The sequence below is a fragment of the Quercus suber genome, unplaced genomic scaffold, assembly GCF_002906115.3.
Source record: "Quercus suber isolate HL8 unplaced genomic scaffold, Cork oak 2.0 scaffold_39, whole genome shotgun sequence".
Lineage (NCBI taxonomy): Eukaryota > Viridiplantae > Streptophyta > Magnoliopsida > Fagales > Fagaceae > Quercus > Quercus suber.
The window spans coordinates 859848-873075 of record NW_027069504.1 but is presented as its reverse complement, the minus strand read 5'-3'; the positions used below and the strand labels follow the sequence as shown (position 1 = coordinate 873075).

General features: G+C 33.0%; 1 pseudogene; it reads right to left on the bottom strand.

Moving 5' to 3' along the window:
• Positions 1-10258: 10258 nt before the first annotated feature.
• On the bottom strand, positions 10259-11939 carry LOC112012410 (pentatricopeptide repeat-containing protein At5g66520-like; annotated as a pseudogene).
• Between the last annotated feature and the right edge of the window lie 1289 nt (positions 11940-13228).

The window sequence follows — 13228 nt, the reverse complement described above, 5'->3', positions numbered from 1 at the left end:
AAAATACAATGGCAGGAAATATAAATTCTCCCAGTAAGAACATCTAAACAAATATAACCCTTGGACTGAGGAGGATATCCAAGAAATATGCATTGACTAGACTTAGGATCAAATCTATATATATATATATATATATAACCGAAGCCTTTGAAGCTCCCACAATTTTCCATGTCATCATTTTAATTTATAAAAAATTTTAATTTTTTAAACTGAATAGTGAGAGAGTCCTAACAGGAGTCTTTCTCTTTTGTTTCTTTAATCCTAAAGTTATATAAAAAAAATAAAAAAATAAAAAAATAAATCTGATTTAAAAATATAAAGTTTCATCCGACTGAAACTGTACGGCCGCAAAACCTAGCTACTCCTCTCACGCTTTTATACGCTTTTATTGAGAATTACAGTCGGAAACATAAAACCCAACTAAAACTTGGTACTCTCGCTTCTCTGTTTGCAATCTCTACTACTTTTTATTTTTATTTTTTATTTTTAACTTCTGCATTGCTACAGGTGTTGTAGAGGATCCTAAAGAAGTATACGTGAAGCCCTAGAAAGCCTTGACATCTAATTATGTATTATGTAGTTATGATTACGATGCGATTCAAATCTTAGTGCTAAAGACCAGCAACAGAGCCTATTGATTGTCTGTGCATGGCTTGTATCAGTTTTATATAATTATTATTTGCAGTTGTGATATAGGAATTTGAGTTAGAGAAAATGCAACCCTTTAATTTGAAGTTAGGAATTTGCTTTTGATAATCAAGTGTGCTATTCATAAATCACCGTTGAATTTCTAATAAATCTCTACAAATTCTGAAGCACAATTATTTCTTATGATAATCCCCCTTTGGTTCTTAAATCTTTTGGTATGTGGCTATAAATTTTCCACAAATTAAATTCATATACAAACTAAGGCACATTTATTTCTTATGATAATCCCCTTTTGGTTCTTAACATTTTTGGTATGTGGTTATATATCTTGACAAGTTCTAAAATTATCTTGAGCTTCTTCAGTTTATGAATCTTTGTTTTCATGGTTGATTGATTCCCCCCCCCCCCCTCACAGGAAGGATTTTGCCTTGATTCTAAAATTATCTTGAGCTTCTTCAGTTTATGAATCTTTGTTTTCATGGTTGATTGATTCCCCCCCCCCCCCTCACAGGAAGGATTTTGCCTTGAATGTTGTTGGTGTAATGCTAGATGAACTACTTTGAATTTCATCTTCAAGGTATGATTTTATATTTTACGGTTACAATGGCGATAGACATGGGATGAGTACCAATAGTAAAGATGAGATAACTATAGATTTATCTCAAGATAACAATTGAGTTAAAGCAAAATTTTACATAGAAGTTAAAAGTAGTAACTAATATGCAAAAAGAGAATGAATATCAAAATTGACATGATATCTTTTTGGTAAATTACATATAGGATCTTAGTAATAACCAAATTCCACCTTGATAAGTTGTTTGGACATGAAATTTTTCTTTATACCATTTTGATGGTAATTTAATTCTCAAATAACATTTTGCAATGAATATTGTATATTTTATGTTTATTTTGATAAGTTATGATATTTTTTCATTTTAAATTTTATTTTAAGCAAAGTGAAATATATTCCATGCATTGCACGGGTTAGCGACTAGTTTACTAGAAACATAAGGCCTCAAGTAAGGGTAAATAGCACAACCAAAAGTTTTCAAAGCATGAAGGGTAAACAGCACAACCAGAAGACCTTGAACACATCAAACTTTCTTTTCAACAGAAATAACCAAGTAAAGCGAGTAAAATCATCCACAAAAATCACATAAAATCTGTGTTCAAGAACAGAAGTGACTGGAGCAAGACCCCAAATATTTGAATGCACTAATTGAAAGGGAAATTTAGTACTGGATACATGTTGAGGAAAAGGAAATTTGTGCATTTTGGCACTTACACAAGATGTACATTTGGACCATATATCACTAACAGGAAAGTTGAACAAAAGGATAAAAAGACATAGTTGAATGTAAAATCTTAGCACAAGGGTGTCCAAGCCTATTGTGCCAAAGTAAAGTCTATGGAGAGAGTGCAGCAAAGCCACCAGAATTGATATAGGAAGAAGAGGAGGAAGGCAAAGAGGCAGAAGCAAGTATAGGGTAGACTCCATCCTTACTCAGCCCTTTGTAAAGCACCTTCCTCATAAGTAAATCCTGAATTAAGAACTGATAGGCATCAAAATAACAAAATGCATTATTTTGAAGACATAGTTTGTGAACTGACAACAAGTTTGAAGCAATTTGAGGAACCCTAAGAATATTGTTCAAACAGAAATTATGAGAAGAAGTAACAAGCTCACCATTACCAATATGTGTGACAGGTAAATCTTGCCAATTGCCAACTGTAACAGACTCACTAGCTGCAAGTTGTTGAGCAACAGAAAGTTGAGACAAATTTGGTGTGATATGATCAAAAGCACTAGTGTCAGTTAGCCAATTATGATTCTGATTAGCATTTGATGAAGTAGCCATTGATCTTGCAGCCATGGAAGCAAGCTTAGCTGGAGTATGTCTTCCTTGGTAAGCAAAATTCATTCGATGATAACAATCCAAGGCAGAATGTCCATTCTTGCCACAGATTTGACATGTGACCTTCTAAGCCTAAGAAGAACCAAACTTGGTCTGTGGCATAGAGGTGAATTGATGCTAATCAAACCCTTGATTATGACCATGAGGAAAATGACAACCACTAGAAAACTGATTACCATCTCTGCCATTACCACGACCCCTATTATTGCCATTCTTGCCTCTTCCCCTACCTTGACCTTGATTGAATCGATGAAATTGATTGACTGCCATAGCTAAAGAAGAAGAATCCCTAAGATCTGAAGCAATAAAACTCCTCTTGATTGACCTTTCTTCAACATTCAAGAGAGTGTTCAACTCTTCAAGTGTAAGAATGTCATTCCTAGTTCTAATTGCAGAGCAGAATGCATTATACTCTGATGGTAGGACTTCAAGAACTAGATGAATGAGCTTTTCTTCATCAACACAGACTACTACAGCCCCAAGTTTATCTCTGACCTCTTTAATTCTTTGGAAGAAAGAATCCATAGATTCTGAGCCTTTCTTGATGCTCATTAGTTCATCCTTAAGACTGAGTACATGAGAGCGTGAAATTGAGGCAAACTTTTTCTCAAGCACCTTCCAAACTCCTCGTCTAGACCTCTGACCTACTGTAAAAGCCAAGATTGAGGGAGAGAGAGTTGAATTAAGGAAAGTAAACAAGGCTTGCTCACAACTCTTCCATTGAAAAAACTCTGGATTAGCTTTAGTTGTAAAGTTTCCTGAGCTATCCTTAAGGAAAAGATCTGGAACATGATCATCATCACTGATGAAATTGATCATTGAATAAGCTACCAGAATCACTTCAATCTGATGTCTCCACACCATATAATTGTTGTAATCAAGCTTCACAGTAACCATACTTGCCATATTTGACAAGTGCAACAGCGATGGATTAACACCATGAGTAATTGATGAGCTTGAGGTTGACCCTATTGTTGCAGAGGATGAAGAGCTAGCAGAGGACGCCATTAATGGAGCTTTGATACCATGAAGAAAACTATAACTATTTGAGAGAAAGTTCTAGAAGAGAAACAATGAGAAACTAAATCTTTCATTGAGAATAGATTACATGAGATACANTAAATCCTAAATTAAGAACTGATAGGCATCAAAATAACAAAATGCATTATTTTGAAGACATAGTTTGTGAACTGACAGCAAGTTTGAAGCAATTTGAGGAACCCTACGAATATTGTTCAAACAGAAATTATGAGAAGAAGTAACAAGCTCACCATTACCAATATGTGTGACAGGTAAATCTTGCCAATTGCCAACTGTAACAGACTCACCAGTTGCAAGTTGTTGAGCAACAGAAAGCTGAGACAAATTTGGTGTGATATGATCAGAAGCACTAGTGTCAGTTAGCCAATTATGATTCTGATTAGCATTTGATGAAGTAGCCATTGATCTTGCAGCCATGGAAGCAAGCTTAGCTGGAGCATGTCTTCCTTGGTAAGCAAAATTCATTTGATGATAACAATCCAAGGCAGAATGTCCATTCTTGCCACAGATTTGACATGTGACCTTCTAAGCCTAAGAAGAACCAAACTTGGTCTGTGGCATAGAGGTGAATTGATGCTGATCAAACCCTTGATTATGACCATAAGGAAAATGACAACCACTAGAAAACTGATTACCACCTTTGCCATTACCACGACCCCTATTATTGCCATTCTTGCCTTTTCCCCTACCTTGACCTTGATTGAATTGATGAAATTGATTGACTACCATAGCTAAAGAAGAAGAATCCCTAAGATCTGAAGCAATAAAACTCTTCTTGATTGACCTCTCTTCAACATTCAAGAGAGTGTTCAACTCTTCAAGTGTAAGAATGTCATTCCTAGTTCTAATTGCAGAGTAGAATGCATTATACTCTGATGGTAGGACTTCAAGAACTAGATGAATGAGCTTTTCTTCATCAACACAGACTGCTACAGCCCCAAGTTTATCTCTGACCTCTTTAATTCTTTGGAAGAAAGAATCCATAGATTCTGAGCCTTTCTTGATGCTCATTAGTTCATCCCTAAGACTGAGTACATGAGAGCGTGAAATTGAGGTAAACTTTTTCTCAAGCACCTTCCAAACTCCTCGTCCAAACCTCTGACCTACTGTAAGAGCCAAGATTGAGGGAGAGAGAGTTGAATTAAGGAAAGTAAACAAGGCTTGCTCACAACTCTTCCATTGAAAAAACTCTGGATTAGCTTTAGTTGTAAAGTTTCCTGAGCTATCCTTGAGGAAAAGATCTGGAACATGATCATCATCACTGATGAAATTGATCATTGAATAAGCTACCAGAATCACTTCAATCTGATGTCTCCACACCATATAATTGTTGTAATCAAGCTTCACAGTAACCATACTTGCCATATTTGACAAGTGCAACAGCGATGGATTAACACCATGAGTAATTGATGAGCTTGAGGTTGACCCTATTGTTGCAGAGGATGAAGAGCTAGCAGAGGACGCCATTAATGGAGCTTTGATACCATGAAGAAAACTATAACTATTTGAGAGAAAGTTCTAGAAGAGAAACAATGAGAAACTAAATCTTTCATTGAGAATAGATTACATGAGATACACAGTATATAGGCTAACCAATCATAACAAATTTAGGCACCAACTCTATCCTAACAGAATTGTGTAATGACTAATAGAATACAAACACGTGTACAGTAGTGTTACTAACTAATACCACAAGTTCTTATACTAAACTACACACAACTTTACAATATTATGACTGAACTACAGGTCAATTATGAGACTGTGCTTGTCTATGAATTGAAGCTCTTTTACTGATTGACTTGAGGTAGAACCATCACATATAATACATTAATAACCAGAATATACCTACAAAATGACCTTTGTAATTGTAAACTGAAAGTTATAAACAGCAGATACTAGACACACACAACTAATGTAGAATAAACATCCATATTTTTTTTTTAAGTAAACAGTATACTTGAATTTACTTTATGTGTTCACAGTCTGATGGCCCATCTATTATTTAAACATTTATTACTACGATTGAAACTCAGTTTAGTAAATGCATCAAAATATTCTACTTTGACTCAGCAAAAAAGTATAGAAAGTGAAAAAAATTTAATTTCCGAAATAGGGATGGAATTATATTTCAATGCTCTTGTCCTTGTACGTACCAGAGCAAAATAGTGTGGTAGAACGTAAAATCCACCATGTCATTGAAACTTTTGAAGCCTTTTGATTGCATTTTGGATGAAGGTTGCTAACGCCGATGTTGATTTTATTATAAGACAGCCCGCACATAATTTACATCAGAAGTCTCTTTTACGAGTCTCTCCCTAAAACAACAAAGCTGTCTGGTTAAAAAATTTACCACAATTAATTAATCAATTACTAGTTCGATTATATGCAAATTCAATTAAGGCACAATCAAATCACCAATCTAAATTTAGCGGAAAATAAATTTGACACAAATGATATGATCATGATGGGGGAAAATCCTCGTAGGCAAAACTGTACCAAGTAATTATTCAGGTCACTGCTCACTAAGAATCTACTAATAATAATATATATTACAAGTACAATGACTCTTACCATATTCCAAAGTATTTACCTATAGTAAAACCTACTAATCTATAAGGAAGCTTAGCTCTAATCCCAATTGGACTACTTCTTACCATAATCTTCTTTTTTGCATGAACCACATTTCGTGACTAACTTCAAAGCTATCATTGATTGATGTAGCTTGGTGCAAAGTTCTCCAAGTCTTTTCCCATTTAAGTCCTACAGTTTTCTTTAAATTTATAGGACTATTTTGTAATGACTAGTTAGGGTAGCACGTGCAACACACGTGATCATACACAAAGTTAGAGTAGCTATTTAACATATAAATATCTATTTTACTTTAATAGTTTTTTAGTTCTTATTTGCTAAAGGCAAAATATCCACTCCTTGTTTTTCATTTCATTAATCTATTTAGTTTGGGTAGTTTTTTTTTTTTTGGTTAAATAGTGAAAAGGTCTAAGAATCAAACCGCACAAATGTTCGGTTTTTTTAAATGTTTACATGGTAATAATTTATGTAGCCACATAGTGCAATAAAAAATGGTCAACAAAAAGTCAAATGTTTTGACTATTATTATTATCCATGCGACGTATGAGAATAGTTACGGTATGAGTTTCAAAGGAAAAATAGAAATGTTGTTTTATTTATTAGTTTTTTGTGGGAATGAATAAGAGAATTAATGTTGTCTCTAATTTAGTTTGTGTGTATACATAGAAATATACAAGATAAATTGTAAAATATATACCAAAACCAAAAGGTGTATATTGAACGAAAATGTCTTTATTGACTGAAGAGGTTTTTATTGACCGAAAATGTACCTATTAATGAAAATGTGCCTATTGATCGAAAAGACGCATGTTAAAAGGTCATAATCCTTTAGGTATAAATAATGGTTCATATTCATTTGTAACTTCTTCTCTTAGAAAAACAAAAACTTGTGGTATTCTCTAAAATTGCTATTGGTAAGTCGGGTTTTTTTTTTTTGGTTAAAAAAAGTGAAAAGATCCAGGAATCAAACCACACCAACAAACAAGAGTAGCAATAATAATACTAAACAATTTCTTCATTTGGTAACTTCTTTTCAACTTTCTCTCTTTCACCTTTCTTAACTTCTTCATTTGGCAATTGCCCCCTGACCCCGCCCAAATAGTGACAAATAATTTTGTAAGTATGAATAAAGATCAACGGATAGCATCAAAGATATTAAATTGTATTAAATGCAATCAGTACCTACTGAAAAAGAATTATAAAAATTGCTTCTTTGTATTCCATAATCGATAGAAAAACATTTTTTTTATTAAAAAAAATCAAGCCACGTGCCCATATACCATTCACATAACCCCTGGAACCTGCCACTATAACTGTAATTTCCTATTCAAGCGTGATATTGATATATCATTCACTTCTTTCTTTTTACTTCAGTTTTCTTTTACAATTTTCATGTATTTTTCTTTTATTTTCCTTCTCAATGACAATTTTTTATTTTAATATATGCATCTTAGGTGAAACAATGAGTAGATACTAAAACTTAATGGAAAAATAAAAAAGGCACAATACTGAAACTTCACAGAAAAAAGAAAAATCACAACTGCTTGGAGTTTTAAAGCATATATGTGACATTAATTTATGTAGTCAATAAACAATATATGTACAAATCTGTGTGTGAATGTATAAGTGAAATAAAGTAAAATTTACAGACCAAATGAATACAGAATGGTTCATATAAAACAAACCAAGATAAAATGATGAACAACACGTAGAAGAAGCACTATAGTCTCCATGCACAACGAATAGAACTATGTCTCTCTCTCTCTCTCTCTCTCTCTCTGAAGACTCTTATGAATGAATGAAAAAACGAACTTTTAAAATGAAATTAGGGTGCATATTTATAGGTACATTTGCACTGGTTCAAAATAGGTGTAATTGTGAATAGACATATTGAAAAGGCACAACAGTTCAGTGTTTTAAAATGTAAATGTGGCTGCAATTTATGTAGTCACGTAGCGCAATGTAAAGCGGTCAATAAAAAATCAAATGTTTCAGCTATTAGTTATTATATAGATATAGATATAGATATATAGATTATAAATATGCATAGATTTTTTTTTTTTGGTTTTTTTTTTTTTGATGAGAAATATTGCAATTTTTATTCATTTGCTTAAAACAGTACATCTTGAGTCAAAGCAGACTGAATAGGTGCAGGAATATCCTCAATCCATGTTACAAAAGTTTCTAAATCTTTGGCATGTTGTGACAACAGATGGGCTAGCTTGTTTCCATTTCATTGATTTCATTTTTTTGTGACAAACATCTAAATTAAAGTAGATGAATATATAAAGTCATTCTATTTATATATTTAATATTGTAAAAAAAAACTAGAAATAAATAATAAAAAGAATGATTATGTGGCCAATGATGTGACGGATTAGGTGGCACAACAGGAGAATAACAATAATAAATACTACATTTTCATTTTTTTTTTTTTTGAGATCAACAATAAATACTACATTTTAATTTCTTACGTTTTAACTTTTAGATATGTATAGATAAATATAAATGTAAGACATGTGAAATTTAATAAATTCAATATTCATAGAAAAAAAAATACTCATGTAAAAAATATACAAATTTAAATAAATGTCATGTGTCTTACATTTTACCAGAAATTGGAATACATTTGAGGATTTAAATGAAAGGGAATCTCCGACTAACAAACTCAAACATTGCATTCATCAGAGATGATTAGAAATGACAAAAACTATTGATAAACACAAAATATATTTTTTTAAATAAGGATCCAAAATTCTAATTAACCACTGTGCAATTGGAAAACATTTGAGGATTTAAATGAGAGGGAATCTCCGACTAACAAACTCAAACATTGCATTCATCAGAGATGATTAGAAAATGACAAAAACTATTGATAAACACAAAATATATGCTCTGGAACCCTAGTGCACGAAATCAAAAATAGGTCAAGTCACATATATATACATACAAATGAGTTGGGTTTATGTTACATTTGGTGTAATTTCAAGTTATAATACATCACCCAATATTTTTTAATTAAATATGAATTTTGACAAATCCATCGTTAGATTACGTTATCTTTGTATATTCTCTATACTTGCAAAATTTCAAGGTGATCAAAGATTAATAGTCATGTCATTAATCAATTGTTTAAATTTAAATTTTTGTAGTTTAAAATAATGTATAAAAGATGGGTTTATGGATTGAATGGTAAATTACATCCGATTGGCATGAGAATTGGCATGCATGTTAAGACCATATAAAACATATAATTCAACAGTTAAATTTTCAAAATATGAATTCAATAACAAATTATTATATGATGTAACATTGCTTAGAGTTTGTTACATCAGGTGTAACTTAAACACAACTCCATATATATATATATATATATAGAATGATTTTGTACTGTCCAACACGAATTAAATCATATAATAAAAATAAAATGATTCTCAAAAATAATAAAAAATGATATGGTGTGCATAAACTTATCTCATTATCAACAAAGAAAAAATAATAAAAAATTGATTCTCAAGATTAATGATAAAATAAATAAATAAATAAAAAACCTTAAACTTATCTCTTATTCTGACCCTTCAAGCTTTGTCAAAGCTTGATCTTTTTCGACTTTTTATTTTTATTTTTATTTTTATAGAATTTTCGTCTTCTTCAATAATAAAGTTTTTTCAAAACTAAAATTTTGTCAACATTAATTACCTCCAGATTTACTGCTCAGGACTCAAAATAATTATACTATATATCACATATCAAAGAAAATGAAAGAAACTTCAGTTAAAAGAAGAGATACGTTTGTAAAGTTCCATTGACGAGTAAATTTAGTGTCCAACAAGCAGCAGATATCTGGATCCATGTATCAAGACAAAAGCTATTCGACCAGGGAATGTCAGTATCCACTTTACGTCTAAAACCCCACCATGATGAATGCTGCCAGTCTTCTACTTAGCTTTGAGATCACTTAAAAACAATGATAATTTGTTGCAAGTATGCGACTGCAGACCAAAATGCAGCTGCCACAGAGAATAAGCTACTAGACCTCCTTTTCATATACTTCATCTTTGTTCCACTTCTCATCTACGATATAAAAGAATTCAAAAGAACTTACAATGTTGATACTTCCAAGAATCAAGGCTGACACATTGTTGTCATTAGTATCACCAACTCAATATAGTTCCCAAGTACAGATTAAGTAGTAAACTTTCTATTACCAGCTTCTGATAAAACTTGAACCCTAGCCTTCTTGACATTTTCTTTGAGCATTAATTTCCTAAGCCTCTCTGCTTCATCCCACTTCTCACCAAAACATACAATCAGCAATAAGGGAATAAACCCTCCATTATTCTCGGGCGTTATCATACCCAAGACCTTATCAATTACCCTCTCAGCCATCCCATTGCTTATGCTCCTACAAGCCGTTAAGAATGAACCCACACGACAATATTGGGTTCAAATTTCATTGTCCTAATTATCTCATATGCTTCTCTAACAGCCCTGCCTTACTAGCAAATCAACTATGCACCCATAATGTTGGATTCTTGGCTCTAACCCACATTCTTCAATCATCTTGAAATATTTTCGACCCTCATCAACTAATCCTGTATGCACACACGCAGTTAGAATCCCTGTGAAAGTCAATTCATTGGGCCTCACTCCAGCTTTTTGCATCATCTCAAACAAAGACAATACTTCTTTGCTGTAGCCATGTTGTGCCGAACCACAAATCAAAGCAGTCCAAGACACGACATTCCTTTCTTGCATCAATCCAAAAATCCGGCAAGCAGTCTTCATGAAGCCACACTTGGCATACATGTCAACCAAAACTGTACCAAGTTCCACATTCAACTCCCATCCATTCTTTGCTATAAACCCATGAACAGATTTCCCAGCCAACAATCCAAGAGAACCCGTGTGGGCACATCCTGTTAGAACTGATCCTAGAGTCACTTGGTCAGGTCTTAACCCCTCATGCGCCATCATATCTCGAAAAACCGCTACAGCCTGCACATAATTGCCACTATTAACATATGCAGCTAACATGGCAGACCATGACGCAACATCCCTTACTGGCATTTCCTCAAAAACAGCACGTGCACTCTCTACGTCCCCAGACCTCGAATACCCAGAAATCATCGTGTTCCACGTGACTGTATTTCTCTCAGGCATTTCATCAAACAGGACACAAGCATGCTCAAAAGACATGAGAACATACGCGTAGAGCAGAGAAGTGGCAACGTAGACGTGAGAACTGAATCCTATTTTGACAATGTGGGCATGGAGGTGTTGAATGACAGTGAGATTTTGCAAATGGGCACAAGATTTTAGTGTGAAAAGTATGGAGAAACTGTCACTGGGGACAGATGAGCGATGCATTTTTGAAAAGAGGTATAAGACTTTGCGTGGAGAAGAAACATTATTTCTAATAGCTAATGCCCATGAGTTAAAGTTTTTAATGGACCAAGAAACTAATAAGTGGTTCATGGGTTTGAGAAAGAGGTGGGAGAGGCTAATAAGCATTGTTTGTCTTGGTTGTTTAATTTAAATTCATTGGAAGAGTATGGCAATATCAATATGGCATGAATCAAATTAAGCAAAGGCACAAAATTTGATATTTGATACTACAAATACATGCTCAAATTGGGCACAGAATAAGGCTATAAAAGTATTGAAGCTACTGGGCCTTGAAGAAGAACTAGTGCAGTGCCGTCAGGAGGATTCATTTGCGTTTTGTTTTGTTCTGTTTTTTTTTTTTTTGATAGGTTCGTTTGCGTTTTGTTGAAATGACGTTTTAGCAAACTTTCTGCTTAAAAGCCCAATCGAATCTCTACATTTCTTTTGGGGATTTTTTTTTTTATTTAAAAAAAAAACAAAACAAAAAAACCGGTTATTATCCATATTTGAAATTAGGTTTTTTTTTAATTGTCAATTAAAATCTCATTTTTCTTAAATTATTTTAATGCCCGGTCTTTGTCCTTCTTAAAAAAAAAAAAAAAAAAAAAAGACAATTGTCCATTTTACATTAATGTGATTTACAACCTTAATCCTAAATTTAAATCCTATCATTTTCACAAAATTTTTCACAAAGTAAACATTCCACACAAACTCAAAACCCACGTAACCTAACACAAACGCTAGTCTCTACCATTAGCACCAATTTCAAAACCATAATACCATTTATTTAATTGTTTACCACATTTTCTTGCCAAACAAATAAGGGTTTATTTTATTTTATTTTATTTTATGAGGATACCCAAACAAAAACAATTTGAACCTCAATAGAAATATTATGCCGCCATAACCACCAGCATAATATTTCACCTAAAATAACTGGATGTTGAGTCAAATTAGTTAAGTGTATGTTGTATGGGTATGTGCTAAATCCCACATAAACCATATAATAAGTCAATCTAGGTTTTTTTCATTTTCTATAAAAATTGTATTAAAACTTTTTTTAAAATGGATTATTAATGAGTGCCCTAAGGACACTTGTTAGCATAATCCTTATAAAAAATCTCAATTATGACTAGATTAATCTTTTTTAGGATATAGCGCAAATATTTGTAGTGCTTTCCCTTGGGTTTTGTTCACCTCAGTGGACTTTTACACTTGCTGTCACTATGCATCATGGATATTGTCAACATAATACAATTTTTGTCAAAGGGGGAATATACGTTTTCCACAAATATCGCCAACTGTTGATGCAATTGAGGAGTGAGCTGCTAGTGGGCTGGTAACATGGGACTCTCGGATTCTTAAATTAGCAAAGAATATTCTATTCATACACTGTAAGCTATGAAACTAAGCCTAGGGTTTTCAGATTGTGCATGCCTTTGAAGTCAATGTAATCCTTCTAAAGAGTGGGTACGTAGTAAATAGTCTTTGGATTAATCAAATCTCATAGCATTCGGAGGTGATTAAAAAAAATTCAAATTGATGATAAATTCTTGGAGTTGAATCCCTGAAATCCAATCCCTCATTTCCAAGGATTCTTACCTCAATATAGTTCTTCACACCAACTTAGGAGTAGAATCCCTGAC